Source organism: Ambystoma mexicanum, chromosome 8 (assembly GCF_040938575.1).
Source record: "Ambystoma mexicanum isolate Mex_15411 chromosome 8, UKY_AmexF1_1, whole genome shotgun sequence".
Lineage (NCBI taxonomy): Eukaryota > Metazoa > Chordata > Amphibia > Caudata > Ambystomatidae > Ambystoma > Ambystoma mexicanum.
In genome coordinates this window covers 1,123,116,175-1,123,143,527 of record NC_090929.1, presented here as the reverse complement: position 1 = coordinate 1,123,143,527, position 27,353 = coordinate 1,123,116,175, and the positions used below count along the sequence as shown (strand labels likewise).

The 27,353-nt window shown below is 52.6% G+C and overlaps 1 long non-coding RNA gene across 2 annotated transcripts in view; it reads right to left on the bottom strand.

Annotated features, from left to right (window-relative positions):
- LOC138472804 (uncharacterized) overlaps nt 1-27,353 on the bottom strand; it is a 361,500-nt gene that overhangs the window by 164,873 nt on the left and 169,274 nt on the right. The window contains exon 2 of one of the 2 annotated variants that reach the window (XR_011268682.1): nt 21,224-21,368. The exons of the other annotated variant lie outside the window; for it this stretch is intronic. This is a non-coding gene — a long non-coding RNA (uncharacterized lncRNA). The remainder of the gene's footprint in view (nt 1-21,223; nt 21,369-27,353) is intronic. 2 annotated transcript variants of the gene reach the window in all.

Genomic DNA, 27,353 nt, shown 5'->3' with positions numbered 1-27,353 from the left:
CTGTTCTTCCGACAAGTGGCCCCGGCGCCCCTTGGCATCCGCTGCCTTCAAGAGGCGCCGGGCCTTGTTCAGGGTCCTGGACCTGAAGTCCTCCCAGCGCTTCCTGACATGTTGGAAGTCGCGGACTGCCACCCCCTCCGCGTTGATGGCAGTCACGATGTCAGTCCAGATCCGAGTCCGTCCTTCCTTGTCGGCGCGGGAACTTCCGAAGAGGGCATCATACTGCCCCAGGACTTGCTCCACCAGGACACCAACTTCGGTGGCTCTGAAGCTGGTGCCCCTCTGCCTCTCTGGCCGGGGGTTGTCAGTGGTCACAGATGGTGTTTGCCCCGACATGACAACCCCAGAGGCAGGAGTGGGTGGGCAACTGGGTCCTGGGGCTGGGCTGTGGAGCGATGGAATACCAGTCGGGAGTCTTCGGTTCCAGCAGGGGTGGTCACAGCAACAGCACCCCTGGCTGATGTGCAGGCAGCAAATGGCAGTGCACGTGGGCAGCAGGCAGTCAGGCAGCAGCAGATGGCAGGTGGGAGCGTGCTCGGGGCTCTGGGGGGCAGTAGTTCGGCCTTCTGGGCAGGAGCGTGGTCTTCCGTGTGCATACGCGTGGCCAGCTTGATACGGAGTGATTTGGCACGTGAAAAGTCTGCACGTCAGCGTGAAATTCGAGGAAAGGCCCTTAGCGCGTAAGCGCGTCAGCACGCATACGCAATTCTATTGGACCAAAGGCCCTCAGCGCGTAAGCGCGTCTGTGACGTGACCCGCACGGGTGTCTCCCACACAGCACGTGATGACAGAGCACACGTGGAAAGACTGCACATCAGAGTGTCATCGCGTGTTATTGGACAGCACGTCAGAGTGTCATCGCGTGTAATTGGACAAAAGTGCGCGTACACGCGATTGTCCTATGTACGTGTATATCAGGGGTGCGCGGGCACTTACACACGCAAGTATGTCAGCGCACCTGTATCCCGGGGTGCGCGGGAATTTCCACACGCTATTGGACTGGGTACTGGATTTCAGGGGTGCGCGGGTCACACGCTTGCCTACAACACGCGCAACGCATTAATTTGCGCGCTAACAAAATAACAAGCTCAGACCCAGGATGAACATACCGTTCCTAGCAGCAGTGGGCGTGGGCTACCAAAGGAGGAGGAGGAGGATAGTCAGGGCCAGAATATTCACACCCAGAACCAGCCTATTCGGGATGCCTGATGACCAGGTGCATGGGAGGTACAGGTTTCCACCGCACATCATACTGGACCTGGTGAGTGAGTGGGAGGACCTTCTCCAGGGGGCTGAGTGCTTGGGAGCACATCACCCACCCTGTGCTCCCAAGCACTCAGCCCCCTGGAGAAGGTCCTCAATGTACTGCACTTCTTGGCCACAGGATCATTTCAGCGGACAAGTGCCATTGTGGGTGGGGTATCACAGGCCACCCAGTCACGCTGCCTACACCAGGTCTTGAACATCATCACTGCACGCCCATCAGTCCGCAGGCACATATACCTGCCCAGAACACCTGCAGAAAGGCATGCTGCCGCCCTGGATTTTTACGGTGTGGCACGATTCCCCAAAGTGCTAGGTGCCATTGACTGCACCCATGTGGCTCTACGTCCCCCCAGGGCATCAGAGCACATCTATAGGAACCGCAAGCACTGGCATTCCATCAACGTGCAGGTAGTATGTAATGCCAAGGGAATCATCACCTCAGTATTTGCCAACTATCCCGGGTCAACCCACGACAGCTTCATTTACCGAATGTCCACCCTAAGCCGGGACCTAGAAGCTGGGCGGCATGGTGATACATGGCTGCTTGGTGAGTATGAATGCCACTGCACATGCATGCATGTCAGATACTGAGCAAGGTCACAACCCCACCAATGATACCAATCACCACCTCCACAGGGGACAGTGCCTACCCTCTCAGCCCCCACATGATGACGCCAATTCGGAACCCCACCACGCCACCCCAGGTAAGATATAACACAGCCCACATTACAACCCGGGGCATAGTGGAGCGCACATTCGGAGTGCTAAAGTCACGCTTTCGCTCCCTTGACCGTTCTGGCGGGCAGCTGTTGTACGCTCCCTCAGTAGTGTGCAGGATCATAGTGGCAGCATGTGTCCTGCACAACGTTGCAACACGCCGGGGCCTGGCCGTGGACATGGTGGTGGCCCCACATCCCCAACCACATGCACAGCTGCTGCGCATGGGAGGGGAAAGGGCACGGGGGGAGGCAGCCCATACACAGCTAGTGGCTAATTACTTCACATAGAAATCACACCCCTGTGGAGTGCACACTGCCCTGGCACATTCCATCTGAAAATCAATGATGACTCAACCTGACACTGATCCTGAATGTCTGGAGAATGAACCGTGAAAACCATATCAGCCTGAGATTGTTCACCTGGAAGTGTCACAATGTGTGCATCCCTACCCACACAGACACCACCAATGCAGTTTTGTGAAGTAACACATTCAAGCAGCTAAAATGAATACCCACTTGCAAAATGCAACAAGAGGACAGTGCCATGTCAGCCAACCCATCCCCAGCACCGCCACACGACACACCGTGCCATGTCATGCTATTTGCAGGTAAACAAACTAATCCCCACAACATGACACTAGTGTCACAATGTAGAGTGCCCCTAATTGAAACTTGCAACACCTGAAATGCTCACAGTAATGCCGGACCAACAACAAACTTGAGCAGGTACTACCATCAACATGACATCACAAATGTTATATATTAGTAGTCTCACCACCTGGAAAGGCCTGCACTCCCACCACTACCAACTGTGCGGTGTTGGCGCCATGTAGAGTTGTAGGTGCACTGCTGCCAACATGGACCCCATCTCCAAACTAGAGGGCCTTGTGTAGACATGAGGAAGGGACCTGCAAATTGGGAGGTAGACACAGATGATGAGTTACACATCAATGCAACATGCAGTGTACAACACAACAGCAATATGCACTAGGAATGTATACACAGTATTGACTAGACTACCCACACATGTAGTGGGAGTCCAATGTCACCATGTACGTCAATGTCACTTGGGCACACCCTTTGCAAGCCCATGGAAACGGGAAGCAGGAGGGGTGTGTGTGACTCTAACCCAAGCATCTGAACCAAATACATGACAAGCCTGCATGTGCCCAGCCACAATGCAGCGTATGCCCACAGGAACCACGGAAGCCAACAAATTGTCCCAAAAAAATTGGGAAAAAATAATAAAAAATAAAAATAAAAATAAAAATAAAAATAAAAAAAAATCAAAAATGGCCATTGATGGGCCCGGGGGGGTTGGGGAGGCCACCCAGGAGGTCCGAGGACAGGATGCACACCAGAACCCACCTGCGTGGATCCTGGGAAAATAAAACACCTCCATGGGCTCATGGCCCACACGGCTACCCTATTGTGGGAGTATCACTGCTGTCGCTATTATCACCCTGTGCAGCTGCATCCGGTGGTGGTTGCACTATGGGAGGCAGCCCACGCAAGGCCCTAGTCTGCTCCTCCATGGCTGCAAGCATGCGGGTGTGGTAGGTCTGGTTCTGGAGGATGAGTGTGCGGAGGTCCCCATGCAACAACTCACGGGATGCCCGGACCTCCGCCCTCGTTGCCTGCATCTCAGCTGAGAGCGTACGGGTGAGACGCTCCAGCTGCTGTTCTGTCCTTTGGTGTGTTGAAGCCTCAAGCTCAACAAGAGTCGTCCTGAGGTGAAGGAGCTCCTGCCTCAGGGCTTCCCTGTGGCCCTGGGACTCTATGGAGATGGCCTCCTGCAGAGTCGCCAGTGCCGCCCGCCTGTCCCTGTTGGACGCCAACATGTTCTCCCTGTGTGACTGGCAGATGGAGTCGGTTGCCTGCTGTAGTCGCTCCATCAGCCTTTCAGGGGGGACAATGGAAGTGGCCACCCTATCCATGGCCTGAGCCATCATCTCGGATGATGCTGCCTGTTGGGTTGCCATACCGTAAATGGATTGCTCCCATGCGGTATTGCCAGGTGGCGTACGGCCACCACGTCGGCGGGCACCACACCTGTCTGGGGCAAGGCGAACTGCGCCTTGCTGTGCCGGCACTGCCTGAGGCTGCAGGACTGCATTCCCCCTCTGATCTGCTGGCCCAGGAACAGGATCAGATGTCGCGGAGTGTGACCCTGCATCCATAACCACCAAAGGCGTAGCTGCCAACACTGACATCCCCATTGAGGGTTCTGACCCTGGTGCAGGTGGGTGGGACAGAACAGAATCCCTCCCTGGAACACTCACCTGCGACGGCACGTAGGTCTCATCCGAATCAACACCTGAGTACAGCTCGGGGGAGGTGCAGCCAGAGACACCCCTTGAGAGCACGACCTGCAGCAGTTGTGGGTTCTCACCCACCACCACACCACGTCCCTCACTGGTGGTTGGTCGACCCTCGGACCCCTCCTGGGTCTGCACCATCTCCACAACCCCAGCAGTATCAGGTGCATCTTCCCCTGCAAAGACATAAAAACAAAGAAATGGAAACAGGCATTAGCACCATGGCACACAATGAGGGCTGAGAAGCAAGAGAACCAGTACTTGATTGACACATGTCCCACATGACTAAAACCCTCCCATGCATGCACCCTCACTGCATATGAAGGGCAGGCAAATGGCACACACTGATGACACCAAGATGGAAGATGAACACATTTTCTGCATGCTGCCTGGCAGTGGCATCACACATTGGCCTGTGATTGCCAGGTGAAACACACATGCCATCACACAGATGGCATGTACCATTGCTATTGAGTGAAGATGGAGAGGAGGGCAGCACCTATTCATTCAGTCCAGTTCCCGCATGTAATAGCTTTTCTAATTCAAACAGGTCAGATTTTTCACCTGGAGCTGCCAGTCCGAAATGGTCCAATTGCACAGGGACATGTGTGAACAAATGATATCCAGGTAACAAAGTCACTCCACTTTACCATAGCCATGTCAGACATGTGACTAGAGGACTGCGAAATGCCTAGTAAAAGTGGTGGAATGCAAACAATCTGACTGAATGAACTGTGAAAAATAAGCAACAATGTTGTGGCAAGGTGACACTTCAAGGGCAACTGGCGTGCAGTTGGGCTAGATGTCTACTGTTGGCAGAATGGATACTGCTATGGCCAAATGCAGCTGCGCAGGATGTATTGCATGAAGCACATGGCTGACCCATACGACTCAGGCGCACACACTCTCACCTGGCACACAAACAGAAGCCCTCACACACACCATGCACATGGATGACACACACATGCATGTGCACTCACCGGACAATGCCTCGTAATCAGGCAGATCTCCCACGCCTTGGATCTGTTCCTCCGTGACGTAGGTCCCAGCGACTGACTCATGTGGAGTGAGTTCCATGTCTACTACTGGAGACCCACCTCCAGTCACTAGAGTTGCGGCATGACTTGAGGCCAGCTTACTCTTTGCCCTGCGCTTTAGGTCATTCCAGCACTTATAGCAATCATTGGCTGTGCGTCTCACGATTCCAAGGGCACTTACCATGTCCGCAACGGTCTGCCAGTGTGCCTGGCGTTGTGCAGGTGTGGTCTTGGATCCTGCAACAATGACCATCTCGTTGTCATGTGCGGACACATACTCGACAAGTGCATTCAGTTCGTCATCCGTGAAGCTGGGCTTCCTGGACGGGCCGGACTGTGTAGCCGTGTCTGGGGCATCAGCCTGTGCCGGACGAGCACTCTTCCTCTTCCGCTTGGAAGGTGTTGGTGATCCTGAGTGTCCTGCGCCGCTCTGGACACTAGGGGCAGGAGCCCTGGTGGACTCTGTATCAGGAGTGTGGGATTGCACACTCAGCATGGGAGTTGGTGCAGGCATTGGCTCAAGTGTGATGGTGTCAGGGGGAATGTCAGCAGGATGGACTAGGACCGACACTGGCTGGGTGTGTGAGGGCTGGGGTGGATGGAGCCGCAGCTGCCCCTGCAGCCTCTCCGCCCTGCCTACTTGGGGCAGCAGATGACCTTGCTGGGCCAGATGCACGTGGCATGGTGACATCAACGTGCACCAGCGCACGTGTCATAGGCCTGCTGACCTGGAAGTCAGCCATGGAGTCAGCCAGGTCTGGTGCCACAATCGGCTGGTCCAACAAGGGCTGAGCATGGATGGTGTCAGCCACATCAGCCTCAACGGGAGGGGGGGGGGATTATAGGTGCCCTTGACTGGTCCTCCACACATGGGGGGACAGGCTCACCCTGCAAGTAACGACCACGTCCCCTACCGGATCCACCACGGCCACCACTTGTGGCTCTTAAACCTTTGCCACCCTTACGGAATCCTCGCCTCCCAGCCATGGCACTGATGTAAATGTGCGTATGGGAGTGGCTGTAAACTATTGTCCTGGGCAATTGGGGGTCAAAGGGGTTGGGTACCAGATGGTAATTGTACCCTAGTGCTCTTGCAAGGCTGAATGTAACCCCTGGGGAAAGATGACGGGTCACGCTACGCACAGGAGCCCCAAAAAAGGGAGATGACGTGCACGCAACCCCTCCTAGACCACGTGTGCAGAAAGAAAAACCTGCACTACGCTGTGGCACCCAGTAACACAAGAATGAACGTATGCGTGTCACACACAGCCTAGAATGACCTCTGAAGGGGTAGGATACACACGGGGCAAGCACAGATGTTAGGTACGTGCGTGACTCACCGTCTGCCAGGTAAAAGAGCGTGAAAAAGGAGCGCGTTTGGTTGGCAACACCCCCGCCAAAAGAAGATTTGTACGCTGTCTGAGGAGACAGGACAACAGTAGAAGGGAACACTGTTTGAGGAAACAGGCCCAGGTAAACCAGTAAAAGAGGAAAAAGAGAAAAAGCTGTCAGAGGTAACAGGGAATACGAACTTGAAACGCCGTGAAGTAAATCGCGTGTGAAACGACAAGAAGTACAGAATTCACCCACTCGCTCTCCACGAAAAGCACTTACAAGGAAATGGTGTTCTACACGTACCTTTTATACAGGCCCACACGTCCAGCGTCACTTACGCGGCGTGTACGCGCTAGGGCCATTTCCACCAATTACACGCTTTGTCACTGCCGCGTGTACGCGCTAGGCCCATTCGCACCAATTACACGCGATGACACTCTGACGTGCTGTCCAATAACATGCGATGACACTCTGACGTGCAGTCTTTCCACGTGTGCTCTGTCATCACGTGCTGTGTGGGAAACACCCGTGCGGGTCACGTCACAGACGCGCTTACGCGCTGAGGGCCTTTGGTCCAATAGAATCGCGTATGCGTGCTGACGCGCTTACGCGCTAAGGGCCTTTCCTCGTATTTCACGCTGACGTGCAGACTTTTCACGTGCCAAATCACTCCGTATCAAGCTGGCCACGCGTATGCACACAGAAGACCACGCTCCTGCCCAGAAGGCCGAACTACTGCCCCCCAGAGCCCCGAGCACGCTCCCACCTGCCATCTGCTGCTGCCTGACTGCCTGCTGCCCACGTGCACTGCCATTTGCTGCCTGCACATCAGCCAGGGGTGCTGTTGCTGTGACCACCCCTGCTGGAACCGAAGACTCCCGACTGGTATTCCATCGCTCCACAGCCCAGCCCCAGGACCCAGTTGCCCACCCACTCCTGCCTCTGGGGTTGTCATGTCGGGGCAAACACCATCTGTGACCACTGACAACCCCCGGCCAGAGAGGCAGAGGGGCACCAGCTTCAGTGCCACCGAAGTTGGTGTCCTGGTGGAGCAAGTCCTGGGGCAGTATGATGCCCTCTTCGGAAGTTCCCGCGCCGACAAGGAAGGACGGACTCGGATCTGGACTGACATCGTGACTGCCATCAACGCGGAGGGGGTGGCAGTCCGCGACTTCCAACATGTCAGGAAGCGCTGGGAGGACTTCAGGTCCAGGACCCTGAACAAGGCCCGGCGCCTCTTGAAGGCAGCGGATGCCAAGGGGCGCCGGGGCCACTTATCGGAAGAACAGATGAGGGTCCTGGAACGCATATCCCCAGCACTCCACGTCCAGGTCCTGGAGAAGCAGACCCGTCTGGAGTCGAGCGGTGAGTGTACATGCATCCTGATTGTGAGCAGTGCGTGTGGTGATTATTCGGTAGTGTGCAGGTTGCACATCTGTTTGTATGGGGTCGAGTATGGCTGGGGGTGTCCAGGGCCGTGGGGCTGACACATGCAAGGGCTGTAATGTGTGAGACATGGATGGTGCTTGTGTGTGTAGGCTTGCATGCCTAATGCAGTTGTGCGTGCACACATGTTTGGATGAATGTGTATTTAAGTAGACATGTCCGTGATGTCACACATGTATGTTGTTTTCGGCTGCATGTATGAGCACTGTGTACATGTGCATGTGTGTGTATTTGACAAGGGTGCAACAGTGATGCAACATGGATGCATGTGACAGCGGTATGTGTAAGCCTGATTGGCAGATATGACATGGATGCCCGTCTGAACAGTGCGACACTTGGCAGAGGTGTACACATGCATGCAAGTGTGGTGGTGTGTGTACATGTGTGGTGCACTTCCTGTGTTGCATGTGATGTCTGGGTCTCCTTTGGCTGCTCATGCTGTTGTATGTGTATGGATGGTGGTGGCAGTTGCGATATGGCTGTGGTATGGCTCATGTGTGCGAGTTGCAATGACATGTGTGTTGGGGATTGTGATGACATGTCTGAGGTTTGCCAATGCCACTCATGTGCAACTGTCATGTGTGTATGTGTCCATTGTACAGTGCCCTGATGCCTGTGTTTTGTTTCTCCCTGTCTGCAGCGTCAACTGATGAAGAGGGCGGAGAAGGTGCTGTGGAGCACAGCGGCAGGGATCCCACCGCCAGCCGGAGACGCAAGGCCCGGCTCCCCTCCCGTGTTGTCATCTCGTCGGGGAGTGAGGAGTCCGGTGCCGTGTCCCAGGCCGCAGCTGCCGGGGGGAGGTCCAAGAGGCGGAGGTTGGAGTTGGACTCCTCGGCAGCAGAAGGGGCAGCTGGGACCCCACAGGGCCCAACAGGGGAAGATGGCACGGAGTCATCCAGGTTGGTGGGGGGTCTGGTGGAGGAGGAGGCCGTGCAAGCACCATAGACGCGGTCTGGAGGTGGGGATCCCACTGGTGCTAGTGGTGCAGTCCAGGACCAGGGACAGGAGGCAGCACAGGCCGCCGCGGAGGTGCCTGTGTGCAATCCTGTCCCCGAACCTGTCCCTGCATTATCTTGCACCAGCAGGGATGCCTACGTCCAGACCCATTTTCAGGCAGGGGATGAGCTGACGTCAACTGGCCTTCCTCTGCCTGCGGACGTGGCTATCCAGGTCCGGGTTGAGCCTGTCCTGGCTGGTGTGGCGTTGCGTCAACGGGCCATGCGAGGTGACCTGCAGTCTTTTCATGGAGAGACTGCACGTCATCTCGAATGGCTCGTTGACCACGTCAGCCTGCTGGGACAGGTCACCCAGACCGGATTCCTCCGTCTGATGGGGCTTGTTCCGACCCCCTCCTCAACTGGACCCCCTACGCGCCAGTCGTCCTCTGTGCAATCTTCCCACCCATCAGTCACCTGGGTGCCCTGTGGAGCTGCCTCTGACGGTGCGGCCAGGCTGGTGGAGGAGGCATCCCTGCCACAGTCGGGAGTCGGACGTCCAGCAGGGGTGGCCACATCAACAACTGCACCCCAGCCGGCGGAGGATGTGCAGGCAGCAGGAGGCAGTGCACGGGCAGAGGCAGAGCAGCAGCAGCAACATGGTGGGAGCCATGAAGGCTCGGGGCCTTCGACATCGGAGGGGCAGGCATCGGCCGGAGGGCAGGAGAACCCAGGACAGAGAGTGTCTTCCGTGTGGCAGCGGTTGGGCCACGCCATAGGTGCGGAGCGGCGGCGGGCGGAAGAGGCGCGGCTCACAATGGTCAGGGCGGAGAACTCCATGAGGAGGGTCGTGAGGCGGGCCGTGTGCCTCGAGGCAATCCGCAGGGGGTTGGAGGAGGACACGGCGTCGTCCCTGCGGACCCTCGGGGCCATGGAACTGGACCGCCTCCGGGACATCGAACAGGAGTTCGATGATGCCCTGGCCCGGAACACCACGGAGTGAGCCGCTGGACTTGCCCGCCGCCTTTGTATATAGTTCTTTAGTTTTAGGTTTCCTTTGTTTTTTCTTATGATTTGGAGTCGACGGACACTGCTCCACTTTTTGTATATGGTTGCTTTTTAGTTAGGTTTTTTTTTAGGTTTCCTTTGTTCAGTTGGGCTCATGGACCCTTTAGAGTTTTTTACATAGTTCTTGATTTGATAGATTATTTTTTTACATTTGACTTTGGAGGACATTTTTTTGGATTATGATTTGCAGTTCTTTATTTTTATGCGGACATGCAGCTTGATTTTTTTTACTTCCCATTGTAGTTTGTTATATTTCTTTAGCATTCTTTCTTTTTTTCAATACAATTTTGTTTTCATGCTTCACTGTGTGGTATCATCTCATTGGTTTCATGCATGTCATGTTGGGTGTTTTCCCATTCAATTGCAAACATTGTGTGTGACGGACATGGGTTCATTAGCTTCATGGACATTGGGGGTGTGACATGTAATTTCCATTTCCATGTGGGTGAATGGGTTCCTTGGTAGGGCTTTTTGGCTGTGGAGGCTGACCATAACGCACATGATTGGGGATTGTGAGGACCTGGTGGAGGGTGCCCCTGGATGGTGGGGGGTGGGGGTGGTGGGAGACATGAGTGGGGGCCTGGTGGAGGGTGCCCCTGGTGGCTGGGGGGTGGGGGTGGTGGGAGACATGAGTGGGGGCCTGGTGGGGGCTGCCCCTGGTGGCTGGGTGGTGGGGGTGGTGGGAGACATGAGTGGGGGGGCTGCCCCTTGTGGCTGGGGGGTGGGGGTGGTGGGAGACAAGAGTGGGGGCCTGGTGGAGGCTGCCCCTGCACTGCTGGGGGGTGGGGGTGGTGGGAGACATGAGTGGGGGCCTGGTGGAGGCTGCCCCTGCACTGCTGGGGGGTGGGGGTGGTGGGAGACATGAGTGGGGGCCTGGTGGGGGCTGCCCCTGCACTGCTGGGGGGTGGGGTGGTGGGAGACATGAGTGGGGGCCTGGTGGAGGCTGCCCCTGCACTGCTGGGGGATGGGGGTGGTGGGAGACATGAGTGGGGGCCTGGTGGGGGCTGCCCCTGCACTGCTGGGGGGTGGGGGTGGTGGGAGACATGAGTGGGGGCCTGGTGGAGGCTGCCCCTGCACTGCTGGGGGGTGGGGGTGGTGGGAGACATGAGTGGGGGCCTGGTGGAGGGTGCCCCTGGATGGTGGGGGGTGGGGGTGGTGGGAGACATGAGTGGGGGCCTGGTGGAGGCTGCCCCTGGATGCTGGGGGGTGGAGGTGCAGGGGGACATGAGTGGGGGCCTGGTGGTGCTGCCCCTGCACTGCTGGGGGGTGGGGGTGGTGGGAGACATGAGTGGGGGCCTGGTGGAGGGTGTCCCTGGTGGCTGGGTGGTGGGGTGGTGGGAGACATGAGTGTGGGCCTGGTGGAGGCTGCCCCTGGTGGCTAGGGGGTGGGGGTGGTGGGAGACATGAGTGGGGGCCTGGTGGAGGGTGCCCCTGGTGGCTGGGTGGTGGGGGTGGTGGGAGACATGAGTGGGGGCCTGGTGGGGGCTGCCCCTGGTGGCTGGGTGGTGGGGGTGGTGGGAGACATGAGTGGGGGCCTGGTGGGGGCTGCCCCTTGTGGCTGGGGGGTGGCGGTGGTGGGAGACATGAGTGGGGGCCTGGTGGAGGCTGCCCCTGCACTGCTGGGGGGTGGGGGTGGTGGGAGACATGAGTGGGGGCCTGGTGGGGGCTGCCCCTGGTGGCTGGGTGGTGGGGGTGGTGGGAGACATGAGTGGGGGCCTGGTGGGGGCTGCCCCTTGTGGCTGGGGGGTGGGGGTGGTGGGAGACATGAGTGGGGGCCTGGTGGAGGCTGCCCCTGCACTGGTGGGGGGTGGGGGTGGTGGGAGACATGAGTGGGGGCCTGGTGGAGGGTGCCCCTGGATGGTGGGGGGTGGGGGTGGTGGGAGACATGAATGGGGGCCTGGTGGAGGGTGCCCCTGGTGGCTGGGTGGTGGGGGTGGTGGGAGACATGAGTGGGGGCTTGGTGGAGGGTGCCCCTGGTGGCTGGGGGGTGGGGGTGGTGGGGGACATGAGTGGGGGCCTGGTGGAGGGTGCCCCTGGTGGCTGGGGGGTGGGGGTGGTGGGAGACATGAGTGGGGGCCTGGTGGAGGGTGCCCCTGGTGGCTGGGTGGTGGGGGTGGTGGGAGACATGAGTGGGGGCCTGGTGGGGGCTGCCCCTGGTGGCTGGGTGGTGGGGGTGGTGGGAGACAAGAGTGGGGGCCTGGTGGGGGCTGCCCCTTGTGGCTGGGGGGTGGCGGTGGTGGGAGACATGAGTGGGGGCCTGGTGGAGGGTGCCCCTGGATGGTGGGGGGTGGGAGTGGTGGGAGACATGAGTGGGGGCCTGGTGGAGGGTGCCCCTGGTGGCTGGGTGGTGGGGGTGGTGGGAGACATGAGTGGGGGCCTGGTGGAGGGTGCCCCTGGTGGCTGGGGGTGGGGGTGGTGGGGGACATGAGTGGGGGCCTGGTGGAGGGTGCCCCTGGTGGCTGGGGGGTGGGGGTGGTGGGAGACATGAGTGGGGGCCTGGTGGAGGGTGCCCCTGGTGGCTGGCTGGTGGTGGTGGTGGGAGACATGAGTGGGGGCCTGGTGGGGGCTGCCCCTGGTGGCTGGGTGGTGGGGGTGGTGGGAGACATGAGTGGGGGCCTGGTGGGGGCTGCCCCTTGTGGCTGGGGGGTGGCGGTGGTGGGAGACATGAGTGGGGGCCTGGTGGAGGCTGCCCCTGCACTGCTGGGGGGTGGGGGTGGTGGGAGACATGAGTGAGGGCCTGGTGGAGGGTGCCCCTGCACTGCTGGGGGGTGGGGGTGGTGGGAGACATGAGTGGGGGCCTGGTGGAGGGTGCCCCTGGTGGCTGGGTGGTGGGGGTGGTGGGAGACATGAGTGGGGGCCTGGTGGGGGCTGCCCCTGGTGGCTGGGTGGTGGGGGTGGTGGGAGACATGAGTGGGGGCCTGGTGGGGGCTGCCCCTTGTGGCTGGGGGGTGGGGGTGGTGGGAGACATGAGTGGGGGCCTGGTGGAGGCTGCCCCTGCACTGCTGGGGGGTGGGGGTGGTGGGAGACATGAGTGGGGGCCTGGTGGAGGGTGCCCCTGGATGGTGGGGGGTGGGGGTGGTGGGAGACATGAGTGGGGGCCTGGTGGAGGGTGCCCCTGGTGGCTGGGTGGTGGGGGTGGTGGGAGACATGAGTGGGGGCCTGGTGGAGGGTGCCCCTGGTGGCTGGGGGGTGGGGGTGGTGGGGGACATGAGTGGGGGCCTGGTGGAGGGTGCCCCTGGTGGCTGGGGGGTGGGGGTGGTGGGAGACATGAGTGGGGGCCTGGTGGAGGGTGCCCCTGGATGGTGGGGGGTGGGGGTGGTGGGAGACATGAGTGGGGGCCTGGTGGAGGCTGCCCCTGCACTGCTGGGGGGTGGGGGTGGTGGGAGACATGAGTGGGGGCCTGGTGGGGGCTGCCCCTGGATGGTGGGGGGTGGGGGTGGTGGAAGACATGAGTGGGGGCCTGGTGGAGGCTGCCCCTGCACTGCTGGGGGGTGGGGGTACAGGGGGACATGAGTGGGGGCCTGGTGGTGCTGCCCCTGCAATGCTGGGGGGTGGGGGTGGTGGGAGACATGCATTGTTGATCAGTAGTGCAAGGTGACATGTGGGTTGGCTGCGGGGCATGCCCATGGTGGATGGGCTGCCTGCGGGACATGAGCAGGGGTGCAGGGTAGTCCCCCGTGGTGTGGGCTGCCTGCAGGGGCCGTGGAGGTTGTCGAGCGTACACCTGGGAGGACCCACACGGCCAATTCACGTGTAGTACTCCCCAGAACCCCTGGAATTCACATACCCTGCTGGAATCGCATGTGGAACTTCCCGCGCACCCATGGAATACACGTACCCTGCTCGCACTGGGCCAATCGCGTGTGGAACTTCCCGCGCACCCCTGACATACACGTACCCTGCTGAAATTGCGTGTGGAACTTCCCGCGCACCCCTGACATACACGTACCCTGCTGAAATCGCGTGTGGAACTTCCCGCGCACCCCTGAAATACACGTACCCTGCTGATATCGCGTGTGGAACTTCCCGCGCACCCATGGAATACACGTACCCTGCTCGCACTGGGCCAATCGCGTGTGGAACTTCCCGCGCACCCCTGTAATACACGTACCCTGCTGAAATCGCGTGTGGAACTTCCCGCGCACCCCTGAAATACACGTACCCTGCTCGCACTGGGCCAATCGCGTGTGGAACTTCCCGCGCACCCCTGGAATACACGTACCCTGCTGAAATCGCGTGTGGAACTTCCCGCGCACCCCTGAAATACACGTACCCTGCTCGCACTGGGCCAATCGCGTGTGGAACTTCCCGCGCACCCCTGTAATACACGTACCCTGATGAAATCACGTGTGGAACTTCCCGCGCACCCCTGAAATACACGTACCCTGCTCGCACTGGGCAAATCGCGTGTGGAACTTCCCGCGCACCCCTGAAATTCACGTTCCCCGCTTGGCGTTTGCTGTTTGCCAGCCCAGTGAACTGGTCCAGGGTTAGCGCAGCCCTTTGCGATGATTTAGCGATTTTGATGGCTTTTCCTTGCGCGAGGGCGTTCTTGGGGGCGTTACTGGCGCTGCTGCAGGGTCGCTGCGATTCTCTGCGCCACGGCTGGTTTGGGAGCCTAAAATCCATGAATACGCTGTGCGCGAAAATCGGTTTTAGCGCACGTTCCTGGCGCACACAATCTCACGCGGACACTCTGCGCCAGCCGCTTGCGACACTTTTCGGCGAAATTCTATGAATTACCCTGTATGTGTTAACTGTAGCTTCACTAGTAGGACCACAGTTGTTGACTTGGGTTTAGCGAAACCATGGCTCCAGCATCAGTTCACTAATTGTAATTCTAACCATGTGGTATATGCGATCTGGTGTCCGTGTCCCTAGATCTACATAGGAATGACAGAACGTAACGTGAAGGCCAGAATCTCTGAGCACAGAAGCAGCATTAAAAATAAGGTTTTCACTGCTCCCCTTGTGCACCATTTTTTGATGATGGGACATAAGAGTGATATGCTGAAGTGGACAGTTTTGTTACAAATGTTATCAACACAGAGTGGCAAATCTATGTCCAGAAGATTGTATGCAAAAGAGCATTGGCTCATTTTCTTGTGCAACGCATCAGTCATGGGTCTCAATGAACAGGTCGAATGGCAGAACCTGTGATGATGTGTTTCAACCTTATGAGTTGTGTAATACACAGTGGTTACTCATAGCAGTTGTGTGCCATTGGAGTAAGTAGATGTGTACAAACCACTTGTAGATAGGAGGCCCTTTGTACATTTTGTGTCCTTGCAATAGGGACCCTGGTTAGTGGTTTTAATTGAGGTTGGGACCAATATAAAAGAAAAGAAAATAAATAAAAAAAGCAAAAAACCGTCTGAAAGGCTCCTAAGCATACTAGCAACTTGAATAATAAGATGATGGTACAAGCCCATTTTGAAGCGAGATGGGGGGGTAGTCTCTGTTTTATGTTGTTGGTCGTCCCGGTTTTTCGTTTAGGAAATCTGGTCACCCTAGTAACACCTCAAGACCTCCCTTGTAGCAAAGCTCTGCTTTTGATCGCATTATAGGGCAATCCCGCAGGAGAGGCGCATTGCGCTGTCTACCCTGGACCCCATCCCTGCAATGATGTCCATGGAACCTGCAGTAAGAGACATCCGTTCGGTAGGTAGCTCGCCCAATGCTTTAAAAATAATAAAAGCACTGCCTGCAGATTCCTTCAAAATAATCCTATGTATCTTCTGAATTCAAAGCATATCGCTACAGAATAGCCAAACATATACACCCAAAAAATAAAAGCAATCATGAACCCGCTGCAAAAAAAGTTAACAAAACAGAATCATTATTTTTATTTTTATTTTTTTCCCTGCAATCCAAAGTCAGATGGTGTTTGTCAGCCAAATTTGGGAAAATACCTGTGGCAAACAATGTTTCTATGAACTACAGCTGGGAAGATAGCTCTTCAAAGGTGTGATTTGGATACTGGTCGCCAGTCCTGGCTTCACCACTTAACTAAAGTGTGTGCCCCTGGGCAAATCATTTTACCACACTGTGCCTTATGTGCCGAAATTAGAAGTACTTAGATGTGATTCAGCTCGCAGTTTATGCTACTTCAAAAGAGCCTCACTAATTATATTTGATAATACCAGTGACCATGCTTACGTTGGACATTACACACTTTTTCCCATGATCCCCCTCGTGTATCGATTCATTCTGTGATGGCATTTTCTGTGATTCACAGATGTCCCTCAATATGCAAATTAAGAGGGCCGCACACGCTTTTCTGCCCAGGTTCCCTGATTTCTTAGCTACAGTCCTGCCCACATTGGTGCTGTTTGTCCCCCTCCCCTTTCTTAGAGGGGACTAATTTACTGCAGAATGAGTTCAATTGTTTATGTACGAAGTGAAGCAATAATGTATGTATAATCCCAACCTGAAAGATGTATTTACAATGTGCATAATGGATATGAATAGCACCATCTGAGACCCTGCAGAGTGACCCAAAATACATATTTGCAGGGTCTCATGATGCATTGTTTTGTGCAGATGCCAACTACGTGCTTTCAACCCCCTCCTCCACTCCCTTAGGCTATGCCCCTTATTAGAGCCCCCTCGATTTCTCATCCCACTTAAAGCCCTGTAGAGAAAGAGGTGATAGAGGTTAGCCTGTGAAAGGCAAGAGGTGACAATCGGCTCAGTGGTGGCTGGACCACACCATCTGCATAGGGGCACAGGACTTCCTCCCCTGCCTGCTATGCACTGGTGGATCTCTCCCAACACTCCCTCTAACGGGTGCAGCCCCACTACCCATAGCGCCTGCCCCTTTTTCTCAGGGGCAGCGCCTTTCCCGCCATCTCTCCCTGGGTATAATCCCTCAAACCTTACCCAGATTTCTTCCATCCTTGTGGTCTGCACCCTCGTGCCCCCCTCCCCCGACACCCCCCCCCCCTCCACTCACTCCCCCTGTCCTTGCTGACCATTACATATGAATCTGTGCGCATATTCGCAAGAGTTTGCCATCTCCCCCTATGAGAATCCCAACACTGTCCTTACTGGACTTTCTGAAGTCGTGTCATTATACAAAACGCCAGACATCTTTACAATGCACTACGAGCTCGGAGTCGACCTGGTGCGTGAAGCTGGAGTTGAAAGAGGTTAAAAGCTGGAAGGAGAGTGCGCAGTATGGAAAAGGATTAGGAGAGTGGGGTCAGGAGTCAGGCCCTGCCCCGGGCTGGGGCCCGGGCCTCCTCCCGGGGGGAACTCAGCGTTAGAATAATTTCCTACCCATTAATTATTGACAGGCTCTTCGGCCTTCCATCCATCTCGGGCCACTTCCTTCAGCGGTGACTGGATGAGCTTCCCTGATCAGATTTCCAACACTTACCTCGCGGTTCCTTAATGACGTGACGCGCAACACCCTTTCCCACCTGCCACCCGAAACACACGCACGCAGGCACTCACTCATTTCATACAATCCTAAATAATCCCGAATACAGTGGCAATATAGTGTTGAAGTTGAAGGTTAATGAATATTTATTCCTGTATTTATTTTTACAAATATAGCAATGCATAAAGCCATGAGGCATCTAGGCGCTAGTTACAGTGAGTGCGGTAACACAGTCCACAATGTGCAGGACTAAGCATAAAAGTTACAGCATAGGGTAGATCTTGAATGCACGCTCTGGAAAGCCTCATCTCATAGTGTGGGGTGGAGGGGGCTAATTTAGGCGTGCAGGTAGGTAATTCCCAAGGAAGGTAAGGATACATTGGGGAGTGGGTCGTACAGACCAATATCACTCATCAACGCAGATGCAAAAATATATGCCAGTGTCCTTGCAGGCAGACTGATCTCGGTTCTCCCCACCCTAATACACAATGAGGCACATATAGGAGGCAGGTGGACGTGATTTCCTGCAGAGGCATGCAGCTGCTCCTCCACATTGGTCTTCCTCGATAACCGCTCGATGTACTCTTGGTGACTCTTGGGGATGTACCCTAATGTCAGCCCCTCTGTGTTGGAGAAACTGTTGGCACGACAGTACATACTGGCACATGTGGTGGGGATGCCCACTGGTGAAAATCTACTGGTAGGAGGTTCTGGGATGGCACATGGGACATAGATGGTGTGGTTAGGGCACTGGAACCACTGCTGGTATTGTTTGGGGTGGAGAGGTGTGGTGAAGAGTGTCCGTTCTGCCCCATGTGCAAAGGAACCTGCTGCTAGCGGCACGTGTCTGTTTATTGGAAGAGGAGCTGTCTGCCCACCATAAAGAATGGCTTGGGAAGGCTTTTGAAATATATGACATGCAAAGCCTGCGAGCAATCCTGTTGGGTGTCCCACGCGATGTGGGTCCCCTTCTTGAACACTGTGCCACTCACACTGTCCCTGTAGAAGCATGAGGTGTCTTTTCCCCACACATGTGTTGTCCAACTATTAGAAGCCAGGAGTAACGGGTCATGGCAAATCTCAACTCACATTACTGGCTTCCAAATACTGATTGGTCCCCATCCATCCGCTCGTCTTCTATTGTCTCGACTTGCTCTCACCCCGTCATTCGTCTGTCCCTAGAATTTGACATTTGACCCCTAACCTTACACCGTTTAAGGGGGGGAGGTGGTGTGGGTAGGGTGTTTGGATATTATTGCTCAGGTACAGCATGTTATGAAAATGTTGGGAGCAATGTTACAGTGTCGCAAATTGGTGGCAAATGTTTGATTTACATGCCTTGTTTTGTGTCTTTGACTCAGTTGGCGGCCTGGGCTGAGGTCTAGCGATCTGCCCATGAAACTGTTCCTTTGTAAATTCCGCTCTGTATTTTTCAATGATGACGTGTTGTACCTTTCTTTTTGATGCTTTCAATAAAAATATATTTGGAAAAAAAAACATAATCCTTGGAATCCTAATGGACCATGAGTTTACAATAGAACCTCAAGTAAATGTGATCATTAAGAAATGCTTCTTCTATCTTCACACCATCAAAAAGATTCTACCCTTCCTCTCCTTTATGCACAAAACACTGGCCATCATCTTCCTCATCATGTCCAGGATAGGCAATACCAACAGCATGTACCTCTAAATGCCGACCTGCTTATGGAAGAATCTGCAATGAATACAGACCGCAGCTTGCCAGACTTCTCAAATTCTCACAAAGAGACCAAATCACACCAATACTAAGACTGTTGAGGTGATCATGGAGGTGTATAAGTATGTGGGCAGCAAGGCCGAATTAATCGAGGGGTATAACTGCATCTTTTGTTTGTTAGTGCAGAGGAGAGAGTTAGCATATTGGTGCGTTTGAGTGTCTGTGTGATTGGAGGCAGACCCTGATCCAGATGACCTTCCAGTGCCTGTCAAGGTGACAGTATCTCCCTTTGGGGTTTGGGGTATTAGGCTACAGTTATTCTTGTGTCTTGATGGGTCTGCAATTGCTTATTGGAGTACTGCTGCATCCAGTTCAGTTCTATCAGTCCTACCACTATATCCTAGAAATGATGGTTGGTTTTCGTGAGCCAGTCCAGCATCAGCATCTATTGTCATCCCTGTATCTTGCTGCATATGCAAATGCTTGTTGGTGGCACCTTCTCAGTGTGCAGATGCATCAAGTTCTGTATTAACGAACGTACAAGTACATCCCAGATATGGTGGCTGGTACTCAGTGAACCCGAATGCCCAGCATCTAGCAAGGCCTTGTTGTTTGTGCTGTGTCTGACTAGCATATTTATGTACAAAACATTGATGTCCCTTGCAGGTACTTGCCTCACCAGTTTCTTTGCCTGATTTCTAGAGCGTATTCCCTTGAGGGTGAAAATAAAGTTAGAGCATAAGTGCTTTTGGATCCACATTTCCAGGTCATGGGTAATTGTTTACAGAAGGTTTTCCCGTCCTAGTTCATGGTTCGAATTTGAGAAATTACACTGCATCAAAGTCCCTTGTGAAAGCTGGGTGTGCTAGCGCGATCAAGTGCTTATCTGAGAAGAGAGCGTGGTGAATAACAACAAGAGACAAAGATCAAGTCCAATAAAGCATGAGAATACAGGAGTTACTGCACTCCACGCGAAAGGAGTTCCAGAATCAATTTCCAGAGATCAGTTGATCCAAGAACAATCATGTCTGTTAGACAATGACATCCAGATCTACCCCAAATTGTATCATTTCAATATAGGTGTTAGCAGGCCCTCGGTATGTAGTTCTGCTCAATACATTCCCAGATAAGTAGGATTAGCAAAGATATAAGTGCTAGTAGGCCCTCGGTATGTAGTTCTGCTCAAAGGATTTCCAAATAGAATTAGCAAGGATAGACATCTCCTGGACTGATAACGTAGTGCAAATCTGGAGGAGGCAATGATCAAGCTCAGTCCTGATGTTGGTACATAAGTGCTATAAGTGCTTGGATTACGAGTCTAGCACAATCGATCCAGATAATTGGAGATAGATATCGCTTGGCCTCAGAGCATAGTGTATACCTGGTGGAGGAAGGCAATGATCCAACTCAGTCATGACGTAGATACATAAGCACTACTAGGATTCAGGTTTAAAGTCTAGGGCAATCATTACAGATAGTAGGAGGTAGATGTCTCCCGGCCAGAGAGCACGGTTTGTAGTCCTGCCTATTAACTTGTAGGCTGGATAGTTGTATTGTATTGTACTGTATTTGTCATTTACACAGTGCCCCCTCCTCATTTGTATGGTCCCAACGCGCACCATAGTCAGAAGGCCCCCAGTGATGGTAGCACATGTGTGGGAGATTCCAACAGTTAATTTATAAGATGCTTGTGTGCATTTGGCCAGGTTAGGACCCAGAAGGGCTGGCTAGTCCCCAGCAAGCAGCCGGATGTTTCGGCACGTGGGTGGGTGCTGTTGGCTGTTTAGGACAGAGTGCCAGTGCCGGAGACTCGATGTGTGCCCAGTCAGACCAATATTTTCTTCTCAGGTCGTCACTGCACACCAGTGGCAGAGGTGTTGAGGTATGTCAGGGGCCCCCGTATGGACGACCATTTGAGCTGCCAGACCAGAACTGCACAGCTACAGCTGCATGCAAAGCACATGATTGGCGCCCATGCCCGCGGCCTGTGTCCCCAGACATGGTGCAATGTATACATACCCTAAACTCGGATGGAGTTTGTCTTCAATGTTGTTTTTCTAGGTCCAATGGGATTGGCTGGTCTCGCCAGTTGTGGTCTTCCTAGATTGGGAGCCTGAGCAGTGGGATCAGGGCCCAGATGGATATGGGAGTGATGTATGATCATCTGTGGGTGAGAGGTGAGGCAAATTTATCACCCAGATTTAGGATACCTGGATAGAGGGACAAACGTCTAAAATGGGGACACAAAGAAAATGCAGAAACACCTAGATATGGGATACCTGTATGGAGGGAGAAATGCCTAAAATGGGGGAAGAAATGCAGAAACAGCTACATTAGACATAGCAAGGTTGAGGGAGAAATGTCTAAAATGAGGGCAAAACATTAAGTGCATTAACACCTAGATTTGAGACAGCTCAGTAAAGGGAGAAAAGTCTAAAATGGGGGCACAACAGAAAATGCAATAACAGATAGATTTGGGATAACTGCGTAGAAGGAGAAGTGCTTAAAATTGGGGCACAGCAGTAAATGCAGTAACAGCTAGATTAGGGATATCTGGATAGAGGGAGAAATGCCTAAAATGGGGGCACAACAGTAAATGCAGTAACAGCTATATTTGGGATACCTGGATAAAGAGAGAAATGCCTAAAATAGGGGCACAATAGTAAATGCAAAAACACTTAAATTTGAGATAGCTCAGTAGAGGGAGAAATGTCTAAAACGGGGGTACAACTGTAAATGCAGAGACACCTAGATTTAAGATAGCTCGGTAGAGGGCGAAACTTCTAAAATTAGGCACAACAGTGAATGCTAGATTTGAGATAGCTTGGTAGAGGGAAAAACGTCTAAACTGGGGGTACAACAGTAAATGATGAAACACCTAGATTTGAGATAGCTTGGTAGGGGGAGAAATGTCTAAAATGGGGCACAAAAGTAAATGCATTAACACCAAGATTTGGGATACCCGGAGAGAGGGAGAAATACCTAAAATGGGGGCACACCAGTAAATGTAGAAAAACCTAGATTTGAGAAAGCTCGGTAAAGGGAGAAATGTCTAAATTGGGGGGTATAGCTGTAAATGCAGAAACACCTAGACTTGAGATAGCTCGATAGAGGGGGAAAAATCTAAAATGGGGCACAACAGTAAATGCAGTAAATGCTAGATTTGAGATAGCTTGGTAGAGGGAGAAAGTCTAAAATGGGGGTACACAGTAAATGATGAAACATCAAAAATTTGAACTACTATGCAAAATACTTGGCATTTATATAGCGCCTTATGTATCATTGGTATGATCTCAAGGCGCTGGTAGGTTGAACGCCCTCGGGAACCGCAGTTCAGTCAGTAGAGAGAGAGAGTGTGGTATGGTGTGTGGGCGCACCGGATATGTGTGCAGCTGGTATGGTTGTTGCATGATAGCTGCTTCTTAGCGGTAGGTGTGGTGCTGAGGAAATCAGTTGGATGTGTTCAGTCTGAAGGGTGGACACCCAGCCTGAGTTCTGGCTGCGTTAGGCCTGAGGAGACGCTTAAGCTAGCCAGAATGTGCGCAGGTAGCTGTGTTTTATTAGGATGATGTAGAGTTAGTGGGGTCATGTTATTATGAGAACAGCTAGACCGAATGTGTCATAGTACAGCTGTGTTCTAGTTGAATGATGGTGTATAGGGGAGAGTGAGCGTAGTAGTGTGATATGGTGGTTATCAGTAAAGCGCCTGTCCTGTAATCAAGCACGAGAGCAGGACAGGAGGGCGTACATTAGGCACATTTATAAGTTCAACAATACCACAGTTACGCTATTAGGCACGATTTCTAGATTCAGCATTTAGCACAGCGATGATATTAGGCATACTCTCTAAATTCTAACTTTGGCAGAGTGATGACATTAGGCACACTTTCTGAGTTCAACTATACCACAGTGACGCTATTAGGCACACTTTCTAAGTTCAACCTTTGGCAGAGTGGCGCTATTAGGCACATTTTCTGAATTCAACTATATCACAGCGACGCTATTAGGCACACTTTCTAAGTTTGAACTTTGGCAATTTTGGTCAAGGAAAATGGACTATAAGTGTGCTTTCTGCAAATCGTTTGTTGGGTGGATTTCCCTTTACCCACAAAGGTTTGTTCCTCAACCGGCAAAGGCCACTCATGACAGGTTTTGTCGTCCATGGTCCAATAACAACACTGGCATTTGTTTCATGGGACTCAAACATGTTTCAGCCTGATCAACCGCAGTTCAAGTCAGTAGAGAGAGAGTGTTGTATGGTGCGTGGGCGCACCGGATATAGGTGAAGCTGGTGTGGTTGTTGCATGTTAGCTGCTTCTTAGCGGTAGGTGTGGTGCTGAGGAAATCAGTTGGATATGTCACGTCTGGAGGGTGGACACCCAGACTGAGTTCTGGCTGCGTTAGGCCTGAGGAGACGCCTAAGCTAGCCGGTATGTGCTTAGCTAGCTGTGTTTTATTAGGATGATGGGGTGTTCGTGGGGTCATGTTAGTATGAGAACACCTAAGCCAAATGTGTCATAGTATAGCTGTGTTCTAGTTGAATGATGGTGTATAGGAGAGAGTAAGCGAAGTAGTGTGATATGGTGGTTATCAGTAAAGCGCTTGTGACCAAGCACGAGAGCAGGACATCGGGCGTACATAGCTGCATATGTATATAATGTGATACCCACTCCAACCGTTCCATCCACTCCAACCGTTCCATCCACTCCATCCATTCCATTCACTCTATCCTTTCCATCTACTCTATCTTTCCATTGACATCGTCTGATACATCCACTTCATCCGTTCCATTTTCTTCATCAATTCCATCTACTCCGTCCTACTTCTATCTAATTAAACTTTAATGCACAGTGACGCTATTAGGCACACTTGTTAATGAGAGCACTTACTAAATTCACACTTTTAGCACAGTGATGCTATTAGGCACATTCAGTGAAGATGGGAACACTTTCTAAATTCAATTTTAGCACAGTGACGCTATTAGGCACACTCAATGAAGATGGGAACAATTTCTGGACTCAACTTTAGCACAGTGACGCCATTAGGCACACTAAGTGAAGATGGGAACACTTTCTAAATTCAATTCTAGTACAGTGATGCTATTAGGCACACTCAATGAAAATGGGAACACTTTCTAAATTCAATTTTAGCACAGTGACGCTATGAGGCACACTCAATGTTGTTGGGAGCACTTTCTAAATTCGACTTTAACACAGTGATGCTATGAGACACATTTTCTAATTCAACTTTAGCACAGCGACACTATTAGGCACACTCGGTGAAGATGGGAACACTTTCTAAATTCAATTCTAGTACAGTGATGCTATTAGGCACACTCAAAGAAGATGGGAACACTTTCTAAATTCAACTCTGGTACAGTGACGCTATTAGGCACAGTCTATGAAGATGGAACACTTTCTAAATTCAATTTTAGCACAGTGACGCTATTAGGTACACTCAATGAAGATGGGAACACTTTCTAAATTCAACTTTAGCACAGTGACGCTATTAGGCACACTCAATGAAGATGGGAATACTTTCCAAATTCAATTTTAGCACAGTGACGCTATGAGGCACATTTTCTAATTCAACTTTAACACAGTGACACTATTAGGCACACTCAGTGAAGATGGGAACACTTTCTAAACAGTGACGCTATTAGGCACACTCAATGAAGATGGGAATACTTTCTAAATTCAATTTTAGCACAGTGACGCTATGAGGCACATTTTCTAATTCAACTTTAGCACAGTGACGCTATTAGGCACTCTCAGTGAAGATGGGAACACTTAAAATTTAGCATAGTGACGCTATTAGGCACACTCAATGAATATGGGAATACTTTCTAAATTCAACTTTGCACAGTGACGCTATGAGGCACATTTTCTAATTCAACTTTAGCACAGTGAAGCTATTAGGTACACTCAGTGAAGATGGGAACACTTCCTAAATTCAATTCTAGTACAATGATGCTATTCGGCACACTCAATGAAGATGGGAACACTTTCTAAATTCAATTTCAGCACAGTGACGCTATTAGGTACACTCAATGAAGATACAAAAACTTTCTAAATTCAACTTTAGCACAGTGACGCTATTAGGCACACTCAATGAAGATGAGAACACTTTCTAATTCAACTTTAGCACAGTGACGCTATTAGGCACACTCAATGAAGATGGGAACACTTTCTAAATTCAATTTTAGCACAGTGACGCTATTACGCACACTCAATGAAGATGGGAACACTTTCTAAATTCAATTTTAGCACAGTGATGCTATTAGGCAAACTCAGTGTTGTTAGGAGCACTTTCTAAATTAGACTTTAACACAGTGATGCTATTAGGCACATTTTTTTATTCAATTTTAGCACAGTGGTGCTATTAGGCACACTCAGTGAAGATGGGAAAACTTTCTAAATTCAATTCTAGTACAGTGACGCTATTAGGCACACTCAATGAAGATGGGAACACTTTCTAAATTCAACTCTGTTACAGTGACGCTATTAGGCACAGTCAATGAAGATGGGAACACTTTCTAAATTCAATTTTAGCACATGATGCTATTAGGTACACTCAATGAAGATGGGAACACTTTCTAAATTCAACTTTAGCACAGTGACGATATTAGGCACACTCAATGAAGATGGGAACACTTTCTAAATTCAACTTTAGCACAGTGACACTAGTAGGCACACTCAATGAAGATGGGGACACTTTCTAAATTCAACTTCATCACAATAAAGCCATTAGGCACACTCAATGAAGATGGGGAGACTTTCTAAATTCAACTTTAGCACAATGACGCTATTAGGTAGACTCAATGAAGATGGGAACACTTTCTAAATTCAACTTTAGCACAGTGACGCTATGAGGCACACTTAATGAAGATGGGAACACTCTCTAAATTCAATTTTAGTATAGTGACGCTATTTGTCACACTTTCTAAGTTCAGACTGTAAAGGTTCATCTAAGTGTGGTACATGCTGTCATTCACAAATCGGTTTACATTCGGCCCAAGGAGAGTTAAGAATTCCAGCTAAGTGTTGCTAACATTAGTAAATCCATCTAGATGTGGTGGAGGCTAGAATTCACAAATTCATCTAAGTGTGGCACACGCTATTATTCACATTTCTATCTAGATGCGACACAGGCCAGACTTCACAGTTTCTCTAGTTAATGGAGGCTGGTGGTTACAAATCTCTCTAAGTATGCATAAGGTAAGTCTATGGCAGTCTATGTTCAGGATGGTAAGGAAGAGTGGTGGGGGCTTTTTGGAGTAGAGTAAATGCCACACTTACAGTTCTTTTTGGTGTATGTTTACTTCTGGTTTCATTGGCTTCCCCTGCGGACACCTGCTCACAATTCCTGGAGCCGCTTCTGTTGGAGCCACCGTTTGCCTTGGGGACCTTCGCCGCAGGGGCTGTCCGGGCAGATGGCTGCCCTGGGAGGGTCAGTTATGGCTTGTGCAACATGGGCCGCGGGCCCAATCAGAGCAGGAGGGGTAGGTCGGGAGGTGGGAGGAGCGAGGGAGACCAGGAAGGGTTGCGGGGAGGCAAGGATCAGCAAGGGGAGCTGGGGGCACTTTTTAAACAAAATAATCCAATATGGGCACACGGATGGGGAGAGTCACCACGCCGGCTTCCTCGATTTAGTAAAGGAGCCGGTGCACACTGGGGTCACTAGACCCATGCAACACGGGCCGCAGGGCCAATCAGAGCAGGGGGGCCGGGTCGAGAGGTGGGAAAAGCGAGGGGGACCAGGAAGGGGTACGGGGAGGAAAGGATCAGCAAGGGATGCTGGGGGCACTTTCCACACAAAATAAAATGATATGGGCACAGAGATGGGGAGACTCACTGCACCGGCTTCCTCGATGTAGTGAAGGAGCCGGTGCACACTGGGGTCGCTAGGCCCATGCAATATGGGCCGCAGGCCCAATCAGAGCGGGGGGGCAGGTCGGGAGGCAGGAAGAGCGAGGGGGACCAGGAAGGGGTTGGTTCAGAGAAGAAAGGATCAGCAAGGGGTGCTGAGGGCATTTTCCACACAAATAAACCAATATGGACACACGGATGGGGAGACTCACCGCACCGGCTTCCTCGATGTAGTGAAGGAGCCGGTGCACACTGGGGTCGCTAGACCCATGCAACACAGG